General features: G+C 50.6%; 1 protein-coding gene across 5 annotated transcripts in view; it reads right to left on the bottom strand.

Annotated features, from left to right (window-relative positions):
• The window catches only part of PLEKHM1 (pleckstrin homology and RUN domain containing M1), a 144,416-nt gene that overhangs the window by 68,915 nt on the left and 62,348 nt on the right, over window positions 1-13,153 (bottom strand). Inside the window, exon 1 of one of the 5 annotated variants that reach the window (XM_073326195.2) lies at window positions 5,813-6,303. The exons of the other annotated variants lie outside the window; for them this stretch is intronic. The gene's annotated coding sequence lies outside the window, so the exon portion shown is untranslated. Of the gene's footprint in view, window positions 1-5,812; window positions 6,304-13,153 lie in introns of those variants that run through there. 5 annotated transcript variants of the gene reach the window in all.

Raw genomic sequence — 13,153 nt, 5'->3', positions numbered from 1 at the left:
CATCCAATTTGTCTAGGTCACTCTAGACCCTATCCCTATCCTCCAGCATATCTATCTCTCCCCCCCCAGCTTAATGTCATCTGCAAACTTGCTGAGGGTGCAATCCATCCCATCATCCAGATCCTTAATAAAGATGTTGAACAAAACTCGCCTCAGGACCGACCCCTGGGGCACTCCACTTGATACCGGCTGCCAACTAGACATCGAGCCGTTGATCACTACCCGTTGAACCCAATAATTGAGCCAGCTTTCTATCCACCTTATAGTCCATTCATCCAATCCATACTTTTTTAACTTGATGGCAAGAATACTGTAGGAGACCGTATCAAAAGCTTTGCTGAAGTCAAGATACAATACATCCACTGCTTTCCCCATATCCACAGAGCCAGTTATCTCATCATAGAAGGCAATCAGGTTGGTCAGGCATGACTTGCCCTTGGTGAATCCATGTTGACAGTTCCTGATCACCTTCCTCTCTCCAAGTTCTTAAAAATGGATTCCTTGAGGACCTGCTCCACGATTTTGCCAGGGACTGAAGTGAGGCTGACTGGTCTGTTGTTCCCCAGGTTCTCCTTCTTCCCTTTTTTAAATATGGGTACTATATTTGCCTTTTTCCAATCATCCAGGACCTAAACTTTAGAGATTAAACTAACTAGAGACATAAAGGGTAACAAGAAAACATTCTACAAATACATTAGAAGCAAGAAGAAGACAAAGGACAGGGTAGGTCCATTACTCAATGAGGGGGGAAAACAACAACAGAAAACGTGGAAATGGCAGAAGTGCTAAATGTCTTTTTTGTTTTGGTTTTCACCAAAAAGATTAGTAGCGATCGGACGTCTAACATAGTGAATGCCAGTGAAAAGGAGGTAGGATCAGAGGCTAAAATAGAGAAAGAACAAGTTAAAAATTACTTAGATAAGTTAGATGTCTTCAAATCACCAGGGCCTGATGGAATGCATCCCAGAATACTCAAGTAGCTGACTGAGGAGATATCTGAGCCATTAGCAGTTATCTTCACAAAATCATGGAAGATGGGAGAGATTCCAGTGGACTGGAAAAGGGCAAATATAGTGCCAATCTATAAAATGGGAAATAAGGACAACCCAGGGAATTACAGACCAATCAGCTTAACTTCTGTACCCGGAAAGATAATGGAGCAAATAACTAAGCAATCAGTTTGCAAACATCTAGAAGAAAGTAAGGTGATAAATAGCAGTCACCATGGATTTGTCTAGAACAAATTGTGTCAAACCAACCTGAATGCTTTATTTGACAGAGTAACAAGCTTTGTGGATAGGGGTGGAAGTGGTAGATGTGGTATCTTGACTTTACCTTTTGATACTGTCTCACGTGACCTTCTCAGAAACAAACTAGGGAAATAAAACTTAGATGGAGCTACTATAAGGTGGGTGAAAAACTGGTTGTAAAACCATTCCCAGAGAATAGTTATCAGTGGTTCACAGTCATGCTGGAAGGGCATAACGAGTGAGGTCCTGCAGGGATCAGTTCTGGATCTGGTTCTGGTCAATATCTTCATCAATGATTTAGATAATGGCATAGAGAATGTGCTTATAAAGTTTGCGGATGATACCAAGCTGGGACGGGTTGCAAGTGCTTTGGAGGACAGGATTAAAATTCAAAATGATCTGGACAAACTGGAAAAATGGTCTGACGTACATAGAATGAAATTCAAGAAGAACAAATGCAAAGTACTTCACTTAGGAAGGAACAATCAGTTGCACACATACAAAATGGGAAATGACTGCCTAGGAAGGAGTACTGCGAAAAGGGATCTAGGGGTCATAGTGGATCACAAACTAAATATGAGTCCAGCTAGTGACCATTGGATCATCCTTCCTGTCTTAGAGCACTGCACTTCTGAACAAGCTGCTCAAACCCCCTTAACTCTGTCCCTTGCCTGTAACTGCCTCCCCCAAAATCCAGAGGTTGCCTGCTCTTGTGACTTTTATCTTGAGTATCATGGTGTCTGGTGTTAAAGCCCCATCTCCCGGAGTCCTGGGATTATGGGAAAAATCTCTGCTTTTTTAAAAAAGGACTTTTTAGTCCTCATAATTGTGGAGAAAAGCTTGAAAACACGGCCCGTGAACCCTGTAAAGACTCAGAGACCAGAAGAAATACAAAAAGGACACAAAATGTATTATTTTTTAAACACTCATGATCTTCAAGCCAATCTCATGACGTCTGCAGGCCTGATTCATGACAGGTGAGTGTCTGAGGCTGGCAGTGCTGATGATGTGTTTCAATTGTGCATGTCTCTGATATGAAATGAGCTGCTTTGTCTCCACCTTTGCCTTTCCTGTTTTCATGTAAGGGCTCGATGCCAGTACCCACCCTGGGCCAATGGAACCAAAGAGCACAGGACTGAGCCCTCAGTTCCCTGGACATATGAGCTTTGGCTATGAAGACACCACATTAGGCTGTGTCTGTGCTACAAACTTTGGTCAACACAAGTTATGTCGGCCTCCAGCCTCCGACCTCCAGCAGCCAAAGTTTGTATGTTGCTCGTGCGCATGCCTACCTGGCTGCTTGAGTCGACGCTGCGTGTACTGACCAGAAGCGCTCATGTCAGTGCAAAGGGTGGTGCACCACAGGGAGGTATCCCCGGGTGCCAGGCACCGCTGTCCAGTGCGATAGCTTTTGGGAACTTTTGCACTGTGGGGTAGGGTCGAAATGACTCGCCCAGGGATCTCTGGGAGCTCGGGGTCAAGTTCTCAGCATGTAACTTTCTCCATCCCATAATGCCATCCATACCCCATAATTGTCATGCTTTTTTTAAAATCCCACAAACTTGTGTGGCACTTTTTGGTGTCCAACATCTCTGACAGAGGCCTGGAGCTCACAGAGCTTGGCAGCATTCTCATGAACTCCACAAATACAGACCGCACGATTCTCCCGTATTTGCAGACCCGCAGGACTTACTGCAACAATGGGGAACATGACAGTTGCTTGGAGGAGAGTTTGCTGAGGGACGCAGAGAAAAACAATTTCAGGTTGTGGCTGGTGCTCACAGAACAGCTGCTGGCATCCCTACGTGCCCTCGCTTTAAGCCAGCGCTCCCCCCTGCACCTTCTACAGCTACGTGTGGGGGGTACTCAGAGCCTACAGGTTCGGTCCCTGCTGGGCCCAGCTGTTTGGTGCAGCTGGAGCTGGGCATGGGGGAATGCGGCTTTTCCTGCCCCCCACGCTGGGCTGGGTTGGTGCCAGAAGGTGCTGGTGTGCTGCAGAACGGTCGGCATGCGCCTCTGGCATCACTGGGGAGGGGAGGGAGAAGTGGCAGCCGTGTAAATCAGGTGATGAATCAAACTGGCCGCAACAGCTGCAGAGCTGATACATATCGGGGGGGGGAGCCCTGTTAGTCTGTATCCACAAAAACAACAAGGAGTGCGGTGGCACCAGGAGTGGTTTACCACGCACGAAAGCTTCTGCCCAAATAAATGGGTTAGTCTTTAAGGTGCCACCGGACTCCTTGGTTTTTTTTGGAGCCGACACAGTGATTAGTGCTTTGAATGTGGGTCAGAAAAGAGCCCAGCCTCCTGCTGTGTTCATCCAGCACCTTGCACGGCGGGGCCCGGGCCCTGCCCGGGGTCTCTGAGCGCTGCGGCAATGCCATCATGACAGGAAAACGGCATTTCCTCCCTCCCACGTCACAATAAAGCTACATGTTCTTCTCAACCGCTGCCAGGGAAGCCAGCAAGGAATGCGGCCGAATCAGCCGTGGGATGGAGAATAAAACAAGGAATAGCCTAATGGTTTGATATGGCTCACTGGGGAGCCCGGACACTGTGAGCTGCACAGGTCAGCCCATCTCACAAGGGGTACTGCAGAACCGGAGGGACCCAGAGAATGATCGAGCGCCTGGGAAAAGTCTCTGTGCAGAGACTGAAACCATTGGGGTTGTTAGAAAGGAGACAAATAAGAGGGGACGTGATAAAAGTCTGTGCATAGTGACTGGCAGAGAAGGGAGATTGGAGCATCTGTTTTCCCTGTCTCATAAGAATGAGAGCAAGAGGACAATAAATGCCATTAAAATTCAAACCCTATCAAAGGAAATATCTGTTATGCACATGTGATTAGACTGTGGAACTCTCTGCCACAGGAAGATGTTCAAGCCGAAAGCTTAACAAGATTAAAAAAGAGATTGCATAAAAGAATATGCAGAGTTAGAATAGTTAACGCTAACTAACATTTGGGGAGACGTATTAAATCTCCTGGCTTAAACGCGGACGCAATCTCTGACTATCAGAGCCCAGGAGAACTCATGTGAGGGCAGATTATCCCCCCATCTGCTACTACAGGGTTCTTGCAGCTTCCTCTGCAGTGTCTGGTGCTGTCCACTGCCAGAGACAGGACACTGAGTGGGAGGCACCTCAGGTCTGACCCAGCCTGGCAGTGTTTGTGCTAGACACACACTGTCTGTGAGACGGGTTTCCAAGACAGCCCCATCTCTATTTGTCTCTCTGCCTTGAGGAGCCCGGGAATGGCAGACAGGCAAGCAGGGCCCACACGAGCACCTCCTTACGACAAGGAAAACAATAAAACGTGCACAAGAGAGATGCGATGCTTCAGGGTGGGCTGCCTTTACTCTGCTCCCCCCGCCCACCGCGTTCTCCTTTTTCACCAGATACTGCAGGAGATGGTGACCCGGGCGTGCTCCAGGCATGGGGCTGCTTGGACCTAACGGAGCCCCGCTGAATGTGGATCCAAGCAGTGGGACAGGAGGGACCACAGATCATCTCATCGGAGCTCCGCCGCGAGCTAGGCCGGGGAACGTGCCCCTGCTCCCCGGCAGCGAGCCTGTGTTTGTCCACAGGAGCTCAGCTCCAGCACCTGCTGCTCAGAGGCACAATCCTGCATGCTGCCCTCAGTGGGAGGGAGTTCTGTCCGGACCACAGCAGAAGCAGGGTCAGGCTCCAAATCTGCGCCCCTCTCCCCCTCCCTGTGCCTCGCCCCCAGGCTGCTGGCTGCAGAGACACTGCCCGGGAGGCTGGGCTCACTGCATCCTTCGAAAAGCCCTTCCCCAAAGCAGGGAATGGGACTTTCAGAAGTGACTCAAGGCGGGGCCATGTCAGCCCCACCCCTGGAGCCTTGGAAACCCCCTCTCCTGGTGCCGGACGTGAAGCCCCCAGGCCAGCCCGGCACGGAGGCCTCTCAACAATTGCCCTGATGGCTGGGGAGCTGAGCACAAGCATCAACCCTTTAAAAATCCTAGGATCAAATCCAGAGCCTGCAGCAGCCTCCAAACCAATTTGCTACAGCACCTGCCATTCACTTGCGTGTCTCAGCTCCAGGTACAGCCCAAGATTAAATACGCCTGAACATGGTAGCACTGAATAGACTCAAGCGCATGCCCCATTGTAAAGTCAGACTATTATCCATGAAGCCATCTGACCTGCTCACTGCGGTGAAACGTTTAGCATTAGCCGCTCTGCAATTCTGTAATTATACAGTGGCTTATGACCACTGACCTGGAAAACCATCAGACTTCATTTGGCTCCTGTGTGTCAAACTCTTTCATGGGAGCTGCAGGGCGAATGAGAAACCGATGGCCAGGTCTGAGAGGAACTCCAGCTGAGACAAGCACACACGCCTATGGTCTCAATTCCACCGACAGCTAGTGATCCCCCCCAGCTGCCTTACATTCCCTTCCTGACTTTGGATTCTCTTTCAAGAGTGTGAGGGAAATCAAGGCTCTGGAAAAGAGCTTCCCACCCCAGGAACTTTCCGAGAGTCATCCAGCAACCCGGTTGTTCATCACTCAGCCCCACTCAGAAATGCCTGGTGCATTTACCTGCAGGCTCACATCTTGCTAGCTCCTCTCCAGCTACGTCGCACCAGTTTCCATTTTCTGCATTTCCGTGGCACGCTGGTGCCAGCTTTGCCGACTGCTTGAGAGCAGCTTGCAGCCACCCTATGCCTGCCGTGGCAGGAGCGACGCAGGGAACCTGTTTCTGGCTGCGCGCGTTGGTGACTAAAGCTGGTCTCAACTTGCCTTCTGCTCACTCCCTCGTTTCCTGTTCAACAATACAGAGAGCAAATTCACAGAACCAAGATTCTCACCAACTTCCTCACATCAAGAGGATCTGTAGGTCAGAGTGGGGGAGATGACAGCAGTGCAGAAAATTCTTCCTTTAACCACACTGCGCGCCAGTCCCATCCCAGCACCGGATCTTCCTTAGGAGACTGAAACTGGCCAGCCCCAAGAGAGCCAGTTTCCTTTGAATCCCATCAGACCCTCATCTGCTAAGGAGCACAAGTTTCTCTCCAGCTCCCGACACAACTAGACGTGATCACACCATATTAGAAATGAGGTCTGAGGACAGCACCAGACTACAGGGAAAATGGCTCTGATCCTCTGGTGTGCAATACATTTACTCCTGGTAACTCGGAGAAAACAAAAGCCCTTTGCAGCAATGGACAGCCACTCCCAGAATTTCCCTTCCTGCTTCCCCTCCTGGCATGTGGTGGGCATCTTGCAGCTTCTCCCTTCTCCTGGGAGAGGGGCCGGGGTGAGCAGGTTGGGAAGGGAAGGAGTTCCCCCAGGGGAGCAAGTTGTGTCCCATATCTCCAGGATTTGTGCAGGGCTTAACTGGGAGGGGGGGAGTTGGTGCCATTTTCTCTCTTCCCACCTCCAGGAGCAGGAGCTGTAATGTGCAGGAAGCCCCACCCCACGGGATGGAGGCAGGGCCAGGGAAGGACAGCAGAATGCCTCATTGGCTTGTTTTGTGCCATTTGATTGAGACAGCAAGGCTCAGCCCCCAACTTCCCAGTAAGGCGCTTGCCTGAATTCAGTCCAGCAGGCCCCTCGCTGTCTGCTCCAGGACCCCCTGGTTCCCGCAGACACCGGCGCTGGCTGACCTCAGATCCGCCTGAAAGTCCAGTTTGCTCTGCACGGTTGGTGCTGTTTCTCCACCTTTGCCCTCCACTCCATGTGAGCAACAAGGAACCAGGCCAGCTCTCACACCAGCAGGATGGATGCTGAAGGGTCTGGGCTGCAAATGCTGCTTCCAGGGGTGTTTGAAAACAAGGGGTTAAGTTTGCTTTGCCCGAGCTGAGCCCCTTTACGGCGCAGCCGAGGCACCAAGAAGCAGCCATGGGGAGGAGCAGAGGAAGCCCCTTCATTCCAGTGGGAAGAGAGGTTCCGGCTGCAGGAAGCCTGTGGCGGGGAGGTGGGGGCTCGCTCCGGAGCAGCTGGCTCCAGTCAGGCCCATCCCGCCAGCCTCAGCGTTCCCTTGCACTGCTCCGCCCCGGTCTCGGTGCCCAGCACTGAACATGTGACCCAGGGGCAGCGTCCCCAGAGCCATGTGCAGGTAGAGAGGAGCCAGGAACCATCCCTTCCCTGTTCCACGAGGCCTCTATGGCCACCCCCAACCCACGGCTGCTGCCTTGTTGCACTGAGGACCCGATCCCTGGGCACTGCCCGACCGGAGCTCCCACAGCCACAGCAGTGGCCAAGCTGCTGCAACCCACCAACCCAGCCAGATCGGCCTCACACCAGAACTCAGGGTGGTGGTGGGGGGACATGAAGCCATTTGAACAGGTCCTGAGCCAGCAGGGACAAGGGTGCACACAGCATCACCCAGCCGGGCACCAGTCCCACACCAGCCCTGCTGACCTGCTCTCTGACAGGATCATTAGTAGGGGCAGGCTCCCCAAGTTCCCCCCTCCAGCCTGTGGCTCCTAGGGCTTCTAAGCAGGCAACCAAGGCCCCCCCCCACCTCTCTACTCCCCCTGGGAGCTGGCTCCTGGTCCCCCACCGAGCCCCACAGGGCAGCAGAGTGCAGAGTTCTAGCAGGGGCAGCCTCAGAGGCAGCTGGAGAGACAGGACCAAAGCAATGAGGAACTAATTCAGGGGGAGAAAGGGCTGAGGACAGGGCATTCCTCCCTGCAGGAAAGTTTGTCCCGATTCGAGATCTTTTTTCCAAAACCAAATTTAAAAAAAAATGGGTGGGAAGTTATTTTCATTGTCCAGCCAACTCTAATCAGCCTTTGTTTTCTCATGTGGATTTGAGAAGTCTCCCATTACATCCCTGTGCGCCGATCTCTGAGCGAATGCAACCAGCACGGCACTCAGAAATATGCAGGAGCACAAAGAGCAGGAGACTTCCTGTGGTGATTTTTAAAGCTGACAGAACAGCGATCCCAGTCACCTCAAATTCTGCAGAAGAAAACAGCCCTCTGGCAGGAGACCATCTCAGGCAGGAGGAATCTGTTGTTATTAGGAGTCAAAGGGAAGGTATGGCGCTCTGTACCTCAAATAGCACCTGGGACCCCCGAGTCACCACTCTGATAAGATGATGATGTGTTTTGTACAAAGTATGCTTTGTGAGGTACCATTTGAGAAGCCATGATCTGTTGAGTGTTACGATCCTGTTGGATTGTGTGTAGTACCGTTGTATCTGAAGTTAGGAAGTTTTCCTAGATGTGTGTTACTGAAATGAGGTTGGGAGACACCCACAATCGGCCTTTCAGTGGCAACAAAGGAGCAACTAACATTGGCCAGACAGGCGTTGATGGCCCATCAAGAACAATCCACTCTCCCAGAGACTCCTCAGAGAGCACATAGACGGCCGAACATGTCACAGCAAGGATCTTTCTAGCTGGAGAGAAAGTGTTAGTGAGCATGGACAACACCACTTGGCCTCTCTCCTGCCCCTTCTCAACACCTGGAAGATCGTCTGGAAGACAAAGACTGAACTGGGGAGATTGATCTCAGGCTGAAAGGGAATCCAGAAGATTAAGAACTGTGAGCTGCCTGTAACATCTATTAGGGTGAGAAACTGCTCGATTCAAACCTTAAGCCGTGTCTATATTGGCGCTTTCATTGTTAAAACTTTTGTTGCTCGGGGGTGTGAAAAAAACGCCCCTAGGGTTTTTTTTTAGGGTTTTTTTTTAGGGTGTGAAAAAGTTTTAATGACGAAAAGCGCTGGCATGGACAGCGCTTCGTTGGTGGAAGTCCCTCATTGGGGGTGGTTTTATTTGGTCACCGGAAGAGCTCTCTCTCGGCGATAAAGAGCACAGTGTAGACCCAGCCTTCCCTAGTCTGTAGAATTTAGATTGCATTTTTACATTTATTTCTTATGTAACCAACTTTGGTCTCTGCACCTGCTCCTTAGAATCACTTAAAATCCATCTTTCTGCAGCCAACAAATCTGTGTCACATTTTTTCTGAACCAGTGCGGAGGCAGTGCTTGGAGAATCTCAGCTGAGGTTAACAGGGGCTGCTGCACGTCCACTACCCGTTAATGGAGCAGCGAACCAATTGATGAGCTTGTGCTGTCCAAGGGAGTCTCGAGCTGTGGAAGATGGTGCAGTTCCAGGGTGATTGGCTGGTGCCACTCTCTGTACAATTCCTGAGTGGCTTGCAAAGCCTTCATGCAATTTAGCTTGGTGTGGGCCTTCCCATGCTGATGGCTGAGTGATCACAGTGCCTGGAGGGGGTTACTGTTGTCTCTGGCATAGGTTTGTGAGAGATAGTTCAGGCTGGAGAGTTAAGGGGGAGCACAGCTGTCCCATAGTTCCAGGATGTACCCTGGGGGTCCCATCACAGAGGGTCAAAACCAGCCTGGTAAGAGAAAGCGCAAACATGGAGTCACTCTACAGTCCAGTCAGAGCCAGGTGCAGTTGTTGCTTCTCGCACCCACAGGACGGTCATTCTGGTCTTTGTTCTCAAAAAGAAAAGGAGGACTTGTGGCACCTTAGAGACTAACCAATTTATTTGAGCATGAGCTTTCGTGAGCTACATCTCACTTCATCAGATGCATACTGTGGAAAGTGTAGAAGATCTTTTTATACACACAAAGCATGAAAAAATACCTCCTCCCACCCCACTCTCCTGCTGATAATAGCTTATCTAAAGTGATCACTCTCCTTACAATGTGTATGATAATCAAGGTGGGCCATTTCCAGCACAAATCCAGGGTTTAACAAGAACGTCGGGGGGGGAGGGGGTAGGAAAAAACAAGGAGAAATAGGTTACCTTGCATAATGACTTAGCCACTCCCAGTCTCTATTCAAGCCTAAGTTAATTGTATCCAATTTGCAAATGAATTCCAATTCAGCAGTCTCTCCCTGGAGTCTGGATTTGAAGTTTTTTGTTGTAATATCGCAACTTTCATGTCTGTGATTGCGTGACCAGAGAGATTGAAGTGTTCTCCGACTGGTTTATGAATGTTATAATTCTTGACATCTGATTTGTGTCCATTTATTCTTTTACGTAGAGACTGTCCAGTTTGACCAATGTACATGGCAGAGGGGCATTGCTGGCACATGATGGCATAGATCACATTGGTGGATGTGCAGGTGAACGAGCCTCTGATAGTGTGGCTGATGTTATTAGGCCCTATGATGGTGTCCCCTGAATAGATATGTGGACACCGTTGGCAACGGGCTTTGTTGCAAGGATAAGTTCCTGGGTTAGTGGTTCTGTTGTGTGGTATGTGGTTGCTGGTGAGTATTTGCTTCAGGTTGCGGGGCTGTCTGTAAGCAAGGACTGGCCTGTCTCCCAAGATTTGTGAGAGTGCTGGGTCATCCTTCAGGATAGGTTGTAGATCCTTAATAATGCGTTGGAGAAATGCGTTTGTGTGGGGGGGGGGGGGAAGAGAGAAAACCTGGATTTGTGCTGGAAATGGCCCAACTTGATTATCATACACATTGTAAGATTGATCACTTTAGATAAGCTATTACCAGCAGGAGAGTGGGGTGGGGGGAGGTATTTTTTCATGCTTTGTATGTATAAAAAGATCTTCTACACTTTCCACAGTATGCATCCGATGAAGTGAGCTGTAGCTCACGAAAGCTTATGCTCAAATAAATTGGTTAGTCTCTAAGGTGCCACAAGTCCTCCTTTTCTTTTTGTGTATACAGACTAACACGGCTGTTACTCTGAAACCGGTCTTTGTTCTGTGCATCTTGGACCAGAAGAGAATTCGGTTCTCATCACAGGTACAGGGAAGTGGCGGTAGGAGACTGAAACCTGCCCGCTGCAGCTGGAAGCTGCCCTGCTATTTACAGATGGGAAGCGGCATGATCACACTTGAAAAATGAAAGAGGAAGCTCTAGTTTGCTGAGCTAAAGCTGATGGTGGCTTGGGGCTCTGAAGAGAGACTTCCCATACAGCAGAATGTTGAGAAGCCCAGAGGTTAAAACAGCTCCTATAAGAACTAGGGTCACAGCTCATGACCCAGCAGAGAAAGTAACAGAAAACTCCAGCGTGTTGTTGTCATGGAGTCCCCGGGCGATGCTCTGGAACTGCTCCCCATGAAGCCAGGCAGGACTCTGGGGAAGTCTCCTTTCTGTGAGCAGCCTGTCTGCAGGGGACACAGCTCACACCTTCCTGGGTCTGACCTCGGAGCATTCAGCCTCCTCTGCCCCTCCGTGCGCTTCCCGCAGCGAGTCCGCTCAGGCGGGGGTCCTGGGGAAGCCAGAGGGTCCTGCCCCCCAACTCTGCAGTCAGACGTGACTCTCAGCCAGCCAGTAAAACAGAAGGTTTATTAGATGACAGGAACATGGTCTAAAACAGAGCTTGTAGGTGTAGAGAACAGGACCCCTCAGCTGGGTCCATTCTGGGGGGCAGTGAGCCAGACAACCACGTCTGCACTTCACTCCAGGTCTCCAGCCAGCCCCAAACTGAAACTCCCCCCAGCCCCTCCTCCCCTGGGCTTTGTCCCTTTCCCGGGCCAGGAGGTCACCTAATTCCTTTGTTCTCCAACGCTTTAGCTCTCACCTTGCAGGGGGGAAGGGCCAGGCCATCAGTGGCCAGGAAACAGGGTGTCGGCCATTCTCTGTGTCCAGACCCCTGCACACACCTGCCCTCTAGGGCTCTGCAATGATCATACACCCTTATCCCACCCCCTAGATACTTAAGAACTGCATAGGGGAAACTGAGGCACCCCCACACTATTCAGAGGAACCATTAAGAACAGTCCCACTTTGTCACATCTCTCCCCCCTTCGAGATTGAACTGAGCGGGGTCACTTTAGCCGGTGACCTGGGGAAGTTCGAAGCCACCAACGTTCCCATGGATGCCCCACCAACAAGGTCAGCTCCCAGACTGCTGCGCTGGGCATCACAAAATGGGGAAGAGATGGCCAGCCCTCTGTGGAGATAGAGGTGGTTAGGGACTATTTAGAAAAGCTGGACGTGCACAAGTCCATGGGGCCGGACGAGTTGCATCCGAGAGTGCTGAAGGAATTGGCGGCTGTGATTGCAGAGCCATTGGCCATTATCTTTGAAAACTCGTGGCGAATGGGGGAAGTCCCGGATGACTGGAAAAAGGCTAATGTAGGGCCAATCTTTAAAAAAGGGAAGAAGGAGGATCCTGGGAACTACAGGCCAGTCAGCCTCACCTCAGTCCCTGGAAAAATCATGGAGCAGGTCCTCAAAGAATCAATCCTGAAGCACTTGCATGAGAGGAAAGTGATCAGGAACAGCCAGCATGGATTCACCAAGGGAAGGTCATGCCTGACTAATCTAATCACCTTTTATGATGAGATTACTGGTTCTGTGGATGAAGGGAAAGCAGTGGATGTATTGTATCTTGACTTTAGCAAAGCTTTTGACACGGTCTCCCACAGTATTCTTGTCAGCAAGTTAAGGAAGTATGGGCTGGATGAATGCACTACAAGGTGGGTAGAAAGCTGGCTAGATTGTCGGGCTCAACGGGTAGTGATCAATGGCTCCATATCTAGTTGGCAGCCGGTATCAAGTGGAGTGCCCCAAGGGTCGGTCCTGGGGCCAGTTTTGTTCAATATCTTCATAAATGATCTGGAGGATGGTGTGGATTGCACTCTCAGCAAATTTGCGGATGATACTAAACTGGGAGGAGTGGTAGATACGCTGGAGGGGAGGGATAGGATACAGAAGGACCTAGACAAATTGGAGGATTGGGCCAAAAGAAATCTGATGAGGTTCAATAAGGATAAGTGCAGGGTCCTGCACTTAGGATGGAAGAATCCAATGCACCGCTACAGACTAGGGACCGAATGGCTAGGCAGCAGTTCTGCGGAAAAGGACCTAGGGGTGACAGTGGACGAGAAGCTGGATATGAGTCAGCAGTGTGCCCTTGTTGCCAAGAAGGCCAATGGCATTTTGGGATGTATAAGTAGGGACATAGCGAGCAGATCGAGGGACG

The sequence above is a fragment of the Lepidochelys kempii genome, chromosome 27 (assembly GCF_965140285.1).
Source record: "Lepidochelys kempii isolate rLepKem1 chromosome 27, rLepKem1.hap1, whole genome shotgun sequence".
Classification (NCBI taxonomy): Eukaryota; Metazoa; Chordata; order Testudines; family Cheloniidae; genus Lepidochelys; species Lepidochelys kempii.
This window is presented reverse-complemented; position numbering and strand designations above follow the sequence as displayed.